The sequence below is a fragment of the Misgurnus anguillicaudatus genome, chromosome 3 (assembly GCF_027580225.2).
Source record: "Misgurnus anguillicaudatus chromosome 3, ASM2758022v2, whole genome shotgun sequence".
NCBI classification, from domain to species: Eukaryota; Metazoa; Chordata; class Actinopteri; order Cypriniformes; family Cobitidae; genus Misgurnus; species Misgurnus anguillicaudatus.
The window spans coordinates 34185358-34200943 of NC_073339.2; the positions used below are offsets into that span (position 1 = coordinate 34185358).

The 15586-nt window shown below is 36.7% G+C and overlaps 1 protein-coding gene across 5 annotated transcripts in view; it reads left to right on the forward strand.

Moving 5' to 3' along the window:
- klhl5 (kelch-like family member 5) overlaps window positions 1-15586 on the forward strand; it is an 82411-nt gene that overhangs the window by 8156 nt on the left and 58669 nt on the right. Inside the window, exons 1-2 of one of the 5 annotated variants that reach the window (XM_055205637.2) lie at window positions 6865-7077; window positions 14359-14451. The gene's annotated coding sequence lies outside the window, so the exon portion shown is untranslated. Of the gene's footprint in view, window positions 1-6864; window positions 7078-8412; window positions 8431-14358; window positions 14452-15586 lie in introns of those variants that run through there. The other 4 variants (XM_055205639.2, XM_073865214.1, XM_055205638.2 and 1 more) reach the window with 4 other exon arrangements.

A 15586-nucleotide genomic window follows, 5' to 3' on the forward strand; every position in this document is an offset into this window, starting at 1 on the left:
TTGTCAAATAACAAATATACACTTTTAAAGCACAACTTCTCATCTAGGTCAGGTCCAGCGCGACCTAACGTAAATGCGTAGTGACGTAGGAAGGTCACGTGTTACATATATAAAACGCACATTTGCGGACCATTGTAAACAATAAACTGACACAAAAACATTAATTAGTATCAGTTGACATACAACAACCTAGGAACGGTCCTCTTTCAGCGTTCGTCTTCTGTGACCTCTTGACGTCATGACGTATTGCGTGGGGTCACGCTGGCGCATCACGACCGGATCTAGACGAGAAGTTGTGCTTTAAAAGTGTATATTTGTTATTTTTATTGTCAAAAATGACAATCGTTTTGCTGGATAGGACCCTTGTGCATAGTTTGGGATCGTTTGTAGTCCTTTGAAACTCCGTTGAAAAAAACTGTTACGTGTTGAGTGTTAATTGTTGGTGTCTATTAAAGTCCATTAAAATTAGAAAAATCCTGCAATGTTTTCCTCAAAAAACATAATTTCTTCTCGACTGAACAAAGAAGGACATCAACATTTTGGATGACATGGTGGTGAGTGGATTGTCTGGATTTTTCTTTTAAGAAAATGGAATATTCCTTTAAGTGTCGGAGCCAATAGTGTAGTGGGGAGCGCGCTTCCGCACTTTCGGTGACCCGAGTTCGATTCCCGGCTTCTGGTCATTTGCCGGTCACATACCCCTCTTTCCTCACTGTACTTCCCTGTCCTCTCCTTACTTACTGTTAAATAAAGGCAAAAATGGCCAAAAAATATATCTAAAAAAAGTCATTAAGTGTTAATACTCTTGTCAAATAATTTTTGAACAGCTTCATAAATATCCTTCAGTTTATATTGGGTTTTTTTTAAGTTTCCTCCAGGTGTTACATAAAATTAAGAAAAAATAAAAAGAGAAATAAAATTAATCTTCCAATAATGATAATAATAAAAATAATGATAATTCAAATTGATAAAATTATATTTTATATTTAAATGAAAACGGAATAGTAATTGGTTAAGCCATGTTGCGCTGGGTCCATATCGCTGCAAAAACTGTTAATTACATTAATTTAATTATTTTTTTGTTTTTTCTTTTATGTCAGAAAATTTCAGAACCCTCTGTGTGAGAAAGTTCCAGTTGTCCGTTTTTTATTGTGCACATACAAAAAGTTAAGTATAAAATTTTGACGTGTCTGTTGCATTTTGCTAAAATTATTTAACACATGTATTAACACTTATTGACCTTTTAATGACAAGTTCAATTTGTACCACTGTAGTTGAGGTCAAGAAAAATATTCATGATGCTGTTATAAAACTATTAACACTTAATTACATTTAAATGACAGTTTAATGTAATGTTAACCCATAAAACTAGGTCGTTTCTTAAGTTTGATACATTTTCTGCTATGTCATGTTTATGACAGATTTATGACAAGTTATGATGTATTGGTTTATGTCAACTTGCCATACCAAAGACATCTCAAACAATGTCATCTTTGCATTAAAAATGACATAATTGAACAAATGACACCTAATGACAGTTGTCTCCTTCATGTTCATGTCAGTCTTATGAACACCCCTTCAAGTAAAGTGTTACCATTAGTAAAGAAGTCTATTATGTACTGTATATATTCTTAAACAAACATACAACTCTCCTGATACCGAGGTATTATCATGAAGAACTTCACTATCCATTTCTCTCTTGCACACATACCAGTCTGTAGGTTCATCCTGACTGCTGCCATTTATTATTTCCGTTGGACATGGAAGATTAGCCTGTCCACATACGAGTACATCACCTGAACCATTTTTCGGTGTACAAGGGTCGACAGTTTCACAGAGAAACTGAACTTGTGTTTCTTCTAAAAGAAAGATACATTCTCCATTAGATCTTAACGAATGTGAAAGTGATGTGATTGTCAAATATGGTAACCCATACCTGAAATGTGACCTCTGCTTTTAACCCATCCCAGTGAATTGTGAACACACACAAACAAAGCAGGGGGCATACACTGTCAAAAATAAAGGTACAAAAGCTGTCACTGGGGCAGTACCCTTTAAAAAAGGTCCTAATATGTACATTTAGGTACAAATGTGTATCTTTGAACTATCAATATGTACCTATGAAGTAGTAATATGCACTATTTTTGACTATTTTTACTGTCCCAGTGACAACTTACCTTTATTTCTGAGAGTGTACCACTGCAGCACTTGTCTGACCACCTCAGTCACTTAGTGTCGTAAAAATCTAACTGGTGACCTTCGGGTTACAAGCCCAACTCTCTTACTTGTCACACTACACAATACCCACAATCTGTGCTTATAATTTTACAGTATGATATACCAGAAATGTACACAATATGCAAAAATGGCTTCTTAATGCAACACGCAGCTATCACTGCAGCACTTGGGGAACAACTGAGGGGGAACGGTGCCTTGCTCAAACACAAAAATGGCTTTTTTATGCAAAAGGCAGTATTTAGTGTGACAACTGACGCCCTGAAGTCTTGAGATAAGAATTAGAAACGTGCCTTCCATTTGTATTTAGGTTACCTGCAAGTTCCTGCTATTGCTCAAGTGTAAGGGAAGGTGCAACTAAAGACAGTTTGCCTTATTAAAGCTTTTTTGCTCATTTAAAAAAAATGCATACACATTCCCTTTATCTTCTGGTTGTATCAAAATAAAAAGACTGAGAAGTTACGCATGATCATTTTACCATGGCTAAAACAACAAATCTAAGGGGGCATGGTGGCCTAGGACTGTTAAACACACGTTGCATTAAACACACATTTAGTGTTTTTTACAACTAACATTCACTTCATGCTATGTCTAGATCAGAGGTTTTCACACTGGGGTCCGGGGACCTCAGGTGTCCACCAAAAGGTTTCAGGAGTGTCCAGAAACACAGTCTAGATGTCTCTATATTCAAAATATGAATATATTGATATATATTTAGGAAATGAGTCCCTAAAGGTTCATCATATGTGGGGGTCCCTGCCATCATAAAATTTAAAGGGGTCATATTATGAGATTTTTTAAAGCAACACTAAAGAGTTTTTGCTCTTTGCTCCCCCTACAGGTTGGAAGCGGAATTGTCCATTACCACTGTCGTAAATAATTTAGCCTACTGCAGCAAAGCTGGCTCTGATTGGATTGTAGGTCTTCCGTAAAGGAAATTTTTGTAGTTTTCATTTGAACTACAGGACCGCGACCTGACGGTTGGAAACTTCTTTAGTGCGGTTTTGGCCGATAGAGGGCTGCAAAGCGAATCTGAAAGTGCCGTTCACCCTGTTTCGAGTGGATGAACGACTGAAACTTTTTTGGAAACGTTATATTAAGGTAAAAAACCTCTTTGGTGTTGCTTAAAGTTGTAAAATAAATCTTTGGTGTCCCCAGAGTGTATAAGTGAAGTTTTAGCTCAAAATACTACACAGATAATTAATTATAGCATGTTTAAATTGCCACTTTGTAGGCCTGAGCAAAAGTGTGCCGTTTTTGGGTGTGTCATTTAAAATGCAAATGACCGGATGAAGTACAAACACTGATCACAATGATGATGGTTTGTTGTAATTGAAACTCAATTGTGCTGTCAAGTATTTTTCTTTTTCTCTTTCTCTCTGCACTAAATGGCAGTGCTGTGGTTGAATAGTGCAGATAAATGGGGCGGTATTATTGTAATTCACCTTGCTACCTACCTCACAAAACTGGCGAAATCTGAACGACCTAATTTTTCACATGCTTGGAGAAAATGGCTTACCCAAACAGAGTTACTGGGTTGATCATTTTCACGTTTTCTAGGTTGATAGAAGCACTGGGGACCCAATTATAGCACTTAAACATGGAAAAAGTCTGATTTTCACGCTATGACCCCTTTAAAAACACTCAGTCTAGGGGTAGTCACCTGTCACAGAGCGTTTATAGACGTCTGCTTTTGCCTGTTTTAAACTTCAACTTTGTGGGCCAACAGAGAGACAGCAAAGTTACAAGCAAACATTTCATGGCATATTTTTGAAAACTAGTTAATTACAGTTGAAGTTTACCCATGCGGTCAAACAACGCTTTACTCGGTAAAACACGTGTTCACACAAAGCCACAGTATTTCAACATTTTGCCTAACTTACGCTTGCACAAGTACCCTAAGTCACAATTAGTCTTACTATGGTATTTTTTACTTACGTGGTAAAAACTCTAGAAGGCATAAGATGAAGATGAGGAAGAAGATAAAGCTGAGTTTGATGACATCTGCTCTTCTCATAGCAAAGGACCTGTTGGCAGCTTCACTACCTCTGAGCTATCTGAATATACATTGAAATATCAAACACCTTCTCTGGTTAAACTCTTAATTCTGAATTGTTACTAACCTACGTTTTAAGTGTCTCTCCTCTCTTTAAGCGTCATTATTATAAAGAGACGCAAACTGCCTAACCACACCACTTCCTCCCTGTCTTCCTGTTTTGTGTAATTTAGAAAGAAAGAAAGAAAGAACACAAAAAAATCAAGAAAGAGACAAAAATGAAGACTGTTATTGCATTTTCTGTCTCATGTGGATCCAAAATCATCTATTGAGCCAACATTTTTGGCTTATGAACCTCAGTCCGTTAAAGGGATAATTCTGTCTATTTTTTAATTACCCTCAAGTTGTTTCAATCCTGTATACATTTCTTTGTTTTGCTGAACACCATCAACACCATTGGTGAGAAGAAATTTTGAGTAGGAAATTATGAAATTTCTTTCATTATTGATGACAAAAATGGTATTTCTTTACATATGTGAAAAAAAAGTCTGACAGGTACATGATGATTATGAGGGAGAAGACGAGGATGCTGAGCCTAATGCCATCTGCTCATATCATTGTAAAGGACACTTTAGCATTCATATCGACAAATGTTTGATATTTTACAATTCATAATCTTTGTGATTCATTGCAGATTTTTAAGTAGTAAATTTGATTTTAATGTCTTAAAGCGACACTCCACTTTTTTTGAAAATAGGCTAATTTTCAGGTTCCCCTAGAGTTAAACATTTGATTTTTACCGTTTTGGAATTCATTTAGCCGATCTCTGGGTCTGGCGCTACCACTTTTAGCATAGCTTAGCATAATCCATTAAATCTAGGGTGACCATATGTGCCATTCTTCCCGGACGCGTCCTGGCCAGGATTTCGGGTTCGTCTTCCGGAAGTCGTATTTGTCAAACGCATACGTCATAGAGGATTATTTTTATTATTACAGAAAAGCAACAGTAACATTTTAAGGTAAGAATGAAACTACGATTGTATGTCTTATGTTTTTAACTGAATGGCGTATACGGTCAACAAATACGACTTCCGGAAGACGCACCGAAATCCCTGGCCAGGACGCATCCGGAAGAATGGCACATAAAAATTAAATCTGATTAGACAATTAGCATCGCGCTAAATCCCTGGCCAGAATGCGTCCGGGAAGAATCGCACGTAAAAATTAAATCTGATTAGACCATTAGCATTGCGCTAAAAATAACCAAAGAGTTTCAATATTTTTCCTATTTAAAACTTGACTCTTCTGTAGTTACATTGTGTACTAAAACCGACGAAAAATTAAAAGTAGATTTTTACCATTTTGCGTTTTTGCGATGCTAAATGGTCTAATCAGATTCAATGAATTATGCTAAGCTATGCTAAAAGTGGTACCGCCAGACTGACGGCGCATTCACACGGGGCGTCAGCGTTAACGCTTCCCATTCACTTTTAATGGGTGACGTCATGCGTTGCCGAACTGAATTGTGGATCCGTTGGCGTCGCGTCAGTGCCGTTCCTCACGGCAGAAGTTGAACATTTCTCAACTTTTCAAGCAGCAACGCGTGCGTCAGCCAACCAGATCGCCTTGTGCAAATAACCTAGGCAGAGCCAGCCAATTACGTTTATGGAAGAACAAAGCATGTGTAGCGGCCACTGTGATTGGCTGTTGGCCACGCTTCAGACAAGCCTTCCGTTAAGCGTTAACGCTGACGCCCCGTGTGAATGCGCCATCAGAGATTGCCTGTATGGACTCTGTAAAACTCTATTGTTTAACTCTAGGGGAGTTGGAAAATAAGTTTATTTTCAAAAAAAGTGGAGTGTCCCTTTAAATCCATGTACCACAGGAATCTGTTTAAAAAGTCCCTGAGCTCAAACTCTTGGCAGAAAGATCTGTATATAAATTGAACCTGTAAGTGTGTGGCAGTGTAAGGCTTTTATTTAAACCTGAAGGACATTCATGTTGCCAGGAAAGCCGGTTTCAGCAGGTACAGGACATAAGGAAGGTTCTCATCAGGACCCACAGTGGGATCTGAAGTGCTCTCAGCATCAAACCCCTTATCAGCATCATCCAGTGGCTTTAGCAGACTGCTGCTGTATTTAAACCTTGTGAGGACTGATGCTGCACTTCACTGTTGAAAACAGTTTCATATAAACCACAAAGATTCATAAGGACACAACTTTTACTTCACATCACTTTGTTTTCTTTTTGATGAATGACAAAAGCATTGTGCATGTGTGTGAAGCGGCATGGTGGAGGATGTAAGATTATTTTTTTGGAAGAAAAAATAAAAAAGTCCACATCTTATGTTACCAGTTTTCAACTTTTATTGTGGAAAGCAGCCCTTGGGAAATTTACCCATGGTCTTACTAGAGTGAAAGTGTAGTGTCAATTTACCATAGTTTTACTACGAATACAATGATTAAACTAATAATTGTAGTAAGATTGTAAATGTGCTTACTTTGTTTTTACTACAAATATAAGTTAGTTAGTAAATAGTTGCTGCATGGTTAATTCTCGTAAAGGAAAAGGATGAAATGACATCAGGTGTAGTAATGTTTTATCATGTGTAGTAGAGTGCTCGTGTACATTTCCTGATGCAGGTGCACGGGCAAACTCAGCGCGAGATTGTTTTTAATGTTACAGAAAAACGTCTACTTTGACAACTACCCGACAATCTTACGTCTATGCTTTTTCTAACCAAAAGTAAATCACGCGCTTTGTAATGATACAGTTTAAATAGGTCGTCCCTGTTCAACTCAGTGAGCGTTTGAAAAAAGCTTTAACGGCATCTGTTAAACCAACAGGTAAGAGAGTTCATTTCATCCGCTCTGATGTGAGGTTGTTGTTGTCGACCGCAGAAGTCTGTGTAGAAAGTTTACAGCTGCAAGTTCCTTGACAGTTGTGCGGTAAAAAGGAAATGAATCAGTCCGTAATCGGTGTGTTTAAGCGCGGACTCGTAACGCAGGAAAGCGCGAGGTTCAAACTGGCCTGCGATAGTTAACTGTTATGCCAGAAAGTAATACCTGTATAAATGTTGAGATATGCACGGCAATTACTTGCCTGTCCGCTCCGCTGTTTTGGTAAAGAGAGTGCAGAGAGGTGCCCGTTTGATCAGTAATGAGATGAAAATGTGATATGCAAAACCAACGTGGGTCATTCAATGTTATTAGATTATTATCGTAAACCTCAAAGTCTCGCGAACTTTTTTTTTTAAATGTGCGTGATGTCAGACACTACAATCGCAACACAAGAGCTTTAATAATTGAGCAAATATGGATTACTTTAGTATAATTAGTTGACATTGTTGGCGTATTGCCTTAGTTTACTGCATATGATTGTATAAACTATAGTTATACTTTTTAGACCGTATGTTTTTTATTAGGTTTGCTTTTTTGACACTTAGCATGAGGAATCCAACTCTTAAACAGCGCCAATAAGTCAGAAGGCATGAAATAGCTTTAAAATAAAGGAGTTCAAAAGTTTATACTATTAAAATTTAACTTTGAGAATACAAAACCTGTGAAAAATGAGATGATGACACTTTATCATAAAATTGTAAAAGACTAATGGTTGGATCGGTTGACATGTGCTGATTAACATGCATTACATATATAGGTGCATATAATCCATGATGACAGATACACCCACAGTGGGCCAGGCTTCCTAGTTTAGTTTCATTTCTGACTATGACCCATCACTAAATATAGTAGGCTACAGTGGGAGCAGATGCACAACATGAAAGGAGAACTGTGCACCATGTCCTTGGATTTATTTCCTTATTTTCTGTTCTTTCCTTCCTGATTTAATCGATAATGATTCTCCCCAGGGGTTGTCACCCAGATTGCACAATGATAAACAAGGTTCACGCCCGAAAACACAAACTAGAGAGAGAAAGAACCTACAAGTCTGCAATTTTAATAGGCGTATCCCCCATACTCAGACTTGCAAAACTCATTGCTATTCAGGCATGAATTAAGTAGTTCATTTTTTACACTGTTGTTTCTCAATTGCTTTGGGCAAACATGATTATATGAGTACAGACACATTGTAAGGTTATATATTTAAAGCGACCCGACGGTTGGAAACTTCTTTAGTGCGGTTGTGGCCTGTTTCGAGTGGATGAACGACTGAAACTTTTTTGGAAACGTTATTTTAAGGTAAAAAAACTCTTTGGTGTTGCTTTAAGGGCTTTGACGATTATGACGATTAATTGTCTGTTTTATTGATTTGACATTTAATTCCTTTAAATTTTTTTCTTTGTGTGAAAATAATTTCATAAACATTGTTGTGATTATAAATCTTTTGCAAAGTTTACCTGGCAGTAAATATGAATACACATAAAACATATTTAAAAGTAATCTGATACTGTCTCGTTTATACAGGCGCTGCAGCTCCCCCTTGTGTTTTTATAGAGAGGTGCAATCATTGCAGTGATCTAAAATCATCACGATGAGGTCAAACACTGAGTGCATTTACATGCACAGTCTTACGCCGATTATGGCTTATAAACTGATAACACGTGGGGTCATGTAAATGCGTAAAATGGTTTTCTTTAATCGGGGAAAGCCCATAAACGGCGTAAGCAAAAACCGATCGGCACAGGTAGTTTTTTGCTCATTACCTCGATTTTGCGTGACATGTAAACACCTTAACCGGCTCCCTCACGGTGCGCATGTCTCCACCACGTGTGAAAGATAAACGTCAGACGCGGAAGTAAGCGCAAAGTAAGTAACGCATAAAAGTCTCTGCTCTACTAAAGCAGTTGGCAGAGAAACTGCGAAAATAAAAACTGATGTTATATTTACAGGTTCTGGAGACACGAAAAGAGAAAAAACAATATAGCTTACGACAGATATGCCGCCAGCTTTTTGATCGACTATTATGTACTATAGGCGATGACGTCACTACCTGCGAGAAACCTGACAAATCTCCAAGTCTCATGTAAACGCAGTTGTCTGCATAACCGGTTTATCACGATGAGACAATTATTTAATCATTGTGACAGCCCTATTCATTATAAGGCCTCTTATGGAGGCCACCATGTTGAGATCATATGACCAGCTGACTACTGCTTACTTGTTTTGCTTATGACTAAACTTTCATAAGGAGACTTGTGATAAGTTTGATGATAAATTTATAATGATAAGCAAATAAATTTTAGTTGCCTTTTGGGTTTTTGGTGAAGATATCTGTACCAACGAGGCTTAGACACACTTGTACGCGCCTGTATAGAAATAGCTATGAAAATCCATACATTTTGACTTATGCTTTTCCATAAATTGTCCCTCCATCCTGCGATCTCCTCTGTCGGGATGTTTTGATTTTTCTTTCTGTGTCTCTTTGAAAAGAGACATTAATAAGTCATAGCAGATGAATAATGGATTGAAGTGAATTCAGTTCTAGCTAAAGATGGACTGCTGGATTATTACATAATTTCATCACATTTCTTTGTAGAAAAGCGCTGAAACTAGGGATGCATAACGATTAATCGCGATTAATCTATAGCAGAATAAAAGTTTTTGTTTACATCATATATGTGTGTGAACTGTGTATAATAATTATGTATATATAAATATGCACACATGCATGTATCATTTTAAGAAAAAAATATATTTATATATTAAGTATTTATTTTTATGTATAATATAAATTATACATAAATATACAAATGTATATACACATGTAAACATTGCTTAAATATATACATGCATGTGTGTGCTTTTATCTAAACAAAGTTATTATACACAGTACATACACATATATGATGTAAACAAAAACTTTTATTCTGCTATAGATTAATCGCGATTAATTGATATGCATCCCTAGCTGAAACATTTGAAGTCCACACAGCATTGTGAAACATAAATTAAAAATGTATATTGTATCACAGACACGAATAGGAACAGGAATCATAAGGAATTTAATTATTCTGGTTATAATTATGATTCAAATACTATTCAGTCTTTTAAAGGAATAGCTGACCCCAAAACTAAAATTCTCTCATTATTTACTCACCCTCGTGCCATCCCAGATGCATATGACTTATGACAAACCATCAATATAAAATATTAAAATGTTGTCATGTCATCAACTTATAAGGTGCTCAAAATTGCGATGCCCCCCAAAGCACATGCATCCATCATTAAAGTATCCAAATGACTATAGTAGTGTTAATATCTTTTGTTAATACAGTATATGTGTTTGAATTGTTTATTTATTAACACCAAAGTGTGCATTTCTGTGATATATAAATCTGTTTGTAAAAAAAGATAAAACGCCCTGTATAAAGAGGAACACACCAGCAGTCAGTAGGCCTTAATGTGGCAGAGTCGACTGATAACTGTAACTACCAGCCCCGACTACCCTGTTTTCCTCCTGATCCATTTTCCCAGTATAGCTGTCACTAACAGTGGACAGATGTGCAGACATTATGGTTCATGGTTTTCTTCATGACAGCTCATGACTAATTTTTCCCAGCGGGCTCCGCTCTGCACCGTGTTACATACAAATGGTACCTAACTCCTGCTTCATGGTTTTGCACGAAAAGCTGTTTTAGTGCTTGCCTTTAAAGGTAGCGTACATGCCAATGTTTTGGTATGCTAATTTTTTTTTTTTTAAGTTTTCTTTCTAGTCAACCAGGTTTAGTTGTATTTTTATACCTCATGCACACACCATTTGTCTGAGTGTGTTTTCAAAAGTAGGAGACTGCAGCAGTGGATGTACTTATACATATTTGTTCTCTCTCTGATCAATTCAGCAGACTTTAAGGTGACCTCCGCCAGGGAATGTTTGTGCAATGTCCGGCATTTTTTCAGTCATCAAAAAAACAAACAAACAATGAAGGTGGTTCAATGCAGCAGAGAATAGCACAACATACTTTTTGCATTGCACAGTACACACCCTTAAAACCAATGTGTTAAAACTACATTTTGTGTCTAGTTAAGGACAACACCTTTACTGATACACAAATGGCACATTATGGGCTGTTTACACTTGGTATTAAGATGTGTTTTCGTTGATCGGATCACAAGTGGACGAGAGAGACGCATTACGTTTACACCTGGTATTCAAATTCGTCTCTTTTGTCCACTTTCGACCGCTTCTGTCCTGAATACTGTGAAGGGGTGGTCTGTCAAGACTGTGGGCGAGTCTCTTAGCTGTCATTTAAACGCGAACGGGAGTAATGATGAGTTTATATGGACATGTCGGAGTCCGCTGCTTGTGTTGTAAGTAAACATGCTGCACAGTGTTTTGTACATGTATAGTTAGAGATTTTTCTAAATTTTCAGCGCAATTGATGAAATAGGATCGCGCAACTTTCACACGCTTGCAAAATGAAACTGCGGAGATCAGCCGCTTTAGTTTTATCAATGAAAGGCAAAAAATAGCGCTGTTCACCGTGTGTTCGCGCCAGAAGTCAGAAAAGATGTAAAACATTGTGCTCAGTACCTAAAATTAGATAAATGGGCAGAGAGAAGGCAGTGTCCTGTGGCTGTTCGAACACATTCAACCACTGTGCGTTTACACTTCGAAAGCAATCCGATCGAAAGGGGTTTCGACTACCTCTGAATGTTGTTGAAAGTGGACGAGCTCAAAACGTTTTGAACACCGTTTACACCTGGCATTAACGTCGTCCACTTGTGATCCGATCGAAGAAAACGCATGTTAATGCCAAGTGTAAACAGCCTCATAGGGGCGGTGTCCTGGACAGGGATTAGACTAGTCCTAGACTAAAATAAATGTAAGAGCTGTCTAAACTGAAAACAGCTTGCACTGACATATCTTAAAATACATCAGTGCCCTTTGTTTTGCATCAAAATGCACACAAGTAATGTTTTTAGTAAAACATGTATGTTAAAACTAGTTATATTTTCTAATTAAATTAAGGTCTAGTCCTGGCTTAAAGGGATACTCCACTTTTTATGAAAATATACTAATTTCCCAGCTCCCCTAAAGTTAAACATTTGATTTTTACCACTTTTAGCATAGCTTAGCATAATCAATTGAATCTGATTAGACCATTAGCATTGCGCTAAAAAATAACCAAAGAGTTTCGATATTTTTCCTATTTAAAACTTGACTCTTCTGTAGTTACATCGTGTACTAAGAAAATTAAAAGTTGTGATTTTCTAGGCAGATATGGCTAGGAACTATACTCTCATTCAAGCACTTTGCTGAGTTACATGGCTGCAGGAGGCGCAATGATATTATGCAGTGCTTGAAAATAGTCCCCTGCTATTGAAAGTTACTGAGGGAACTATTTTCGGCTGCTGCGTAATATCATTGCTATAAAATATTTATGAATGTTATGCACAAATAATGTATTTTTACTTTCACCACTTTCTGTTTTTCTCTTATTTACTGTAATAACATTTGTGTTATATCGGCCTCATTTTGGCCATTCAGCTTTCTTAATATCTGTATTGGCATCGGGCATAAAAAACCCATATTAGTTGACCACTAAATACAAGTTAATATAACTAACAAACAATCTGAAAATACCAAATAACACTTATCTGTGGGGAAAAAAATGTGTTATAACAATAATAATAATAATATATTTTTATATAAATATATTAAATATTATTTTACACTGATATTAAAGTTAATATAAGATATAAAATGATATATATATATATATATATATATATATATATATATATATATATATATATATATATATATATATAATATAAACGCTTCCTCCCATTTTTTACTTACCAAATATTAATAAACAAAGTTAAAAAGATATTGCCCTGGCAATTAATTTGCATGTTCAGATACATTGTGTAGTTATGCTTTTGCAGGCATCCGAAGTTTAAGTCATTTCCCAATCCCAATTTTGTCATTGAGGTAGAAAAATCTCAAGAATAAAATACATAATAAATATAAATGAAACTCTTTACAGATCCATGTTTCAAAGGTCCTTTTCGCTAAGTACCTTATCCATCACATGAACACAAGAGTTGAATAATTGCAGTTTTATGAATCATCAAATTCAGGTTTGTGTGGGTTGTTTGTTAATTGTCTCTTGAATTGCGGCCTGAAACGCAGATAAAGGACAGATGATTAAAGATGGAAGTGAGCTGTTTATACACACAAGCTCCTGTCAGCGCAGATGGAGGCTGTATGGCACACTGAAAGAGGAAAGGGATTTTCTTGGCATTAAAATCTTTCTTTTCTTGCCAGAGCTGGGCTGGTTTTGAAGGTCCAGGGGCAGAAAATTGGCTTTGCATACTCACAGATGGTGTTAAGCTACACATCCACACACACTATAACTTTGAGTTTTATACACCTCCTGTCCCCTTCATCCCGCCCGTATTTCTAATTTTTGTTAGAAAAAATAGTTTGTCTGCTAATATTGTTATTGGGAGGGAATTACTAAAGCGTGTTTGACAGAATTATGTCAACCTCATATCACAACATTTTGACATTTAAGTGTATGTGCATTTGAAAAAATGTGGACAACGCAAATGTGGTATTTTTCTGTGTGTGAATGTATGGAAAGGAACCACAAGGTTAACATTCACAAACGTGCATACATTGAATGCTCCTGTATAGGCGGTTTCAGCAGTAACAACATAAACAATCGGCTTTCGTGGTCAACACGTAACTTCCGTTAAACTTTGCTAAGAATAAATAACAACAAAGTACTTTTAAAATAGTTTATTTATATAACAAGCAAAATAAACAACACGTAGATTACCTAGGAAACCAAAACATTTGTTATTTTTGACGAGGTATTTGTTCAAGAAGAGTTCAGTTTAGTAACTAGTCCATTAAAAATCTGAAACCGGAAGTAAAGTTTGGACCAGGCGTGTATTGCGTCACCGCACGTGCGTCCGAAGAAACCGTCTATAGTTCAGTGGTAGAGCATTGTATAAGCAGTCCAAAGGGTTTCAAAACCAGGGATTACATGCTAAAAATGTATACCTTGTAAGTCGCTTTGGATATAAGCAATGCCAAATGCAGAAATGTAAATGAATACAGGTCTGTCAGATGACAAATGCATAGTTTAGATTTCACAGTTTTCCAATGCCATTTATTACTTATTTTTGCTTATTAAACATTTTGTCTTTTCCCAGCAGAGAGACGAATGAGGCTGCCACCGTTATCGATCCTGAACATTGACTTGATATACATGCTCTCCTTCTGTATTGGACACACACTATAATCAGGTACATTAACAAACAGTGAAAGAGAACTGCATGGATTCCAAAAAGCCATTTGGTACATATCCCACATAGGTAGCTGACTTCTAATACAGCATCTTAAGTGATTGATTTAGACCTCTATGTCCTATAATCAACTTTGAGCGGAAATCGCCCAAAAACATTAACGTTTTTTCCATTGTCCAGTCGAATGCGGGGAGAGGCGGGTCTTTCATTGTGGTGACAGAAGTTTTTAGTGGCTTGGAATAACCAGAGACTGCATTTATTCAACCTTGATCAAGGTCAGAGCAAGCATCCTTATTTTAAAGAGCACCTATTTCATTGCTAAAAAACAATGTTATTTTGTGTATTTGGTATAATACAATGTGTTCGCGTGGTTTATGGTTAAAAAAACACATTATTTTCCACATAATGTACATTTTTGTAGCTCCAGATTTCATTCTCTGAAATGCATGAATTTGAAAAGCTCTGTGTCCCTGATTGGTCAGCTAATCTGAACGTTGTAATTGGCCTGAATACCTCTGACGTCAGCCGGAAATGTGACGCCCCTTTCCATGTTTGAAAGATTTGGTCACTATGCAATGCTAACAGGAGTTAACTTACAGGCTGTAAGTCCGAAGCGGGAGGAATTATGATAATGACGGTCTTTTCTACATCACCAATCCCAGGAAGTTAACTGTTGCTTACAATCTGCGTGTTTGTTGTAGTCCAAGAAAAGAGATTTACGTTGGAGATGATAACTCGCGTCAGCGTTTACTTTGCGGTTTGTACCTTTTGCATATTGTTTAACATGTACTAATACACACTTACACACCAAAGGAAATGTAAAATGTGAATCATACAATAGGTGCCCTTTAAAGTTTCTGCTAATTTGACAGTTGATTGTAAAACAAAGTTTCACGAATGCTTACGTTTCAATATTTGATTGACAGGACCATAGATATTTATAAATGCTGTCTCGACCGTGCCAATTGAGTGGAACAAGTTCGCTCACTCGTAGCATTGAGTTTTAATGGTGCAGCTACTTTTAAATGACCATAACTTGCTTAATTTTCTAACGATTTTCAAACGGTTTGGTTTGTTATAAACGTCAAAGAGGTACCTATAACACTGCATACTTATACAAAAAAATTCATGAAAC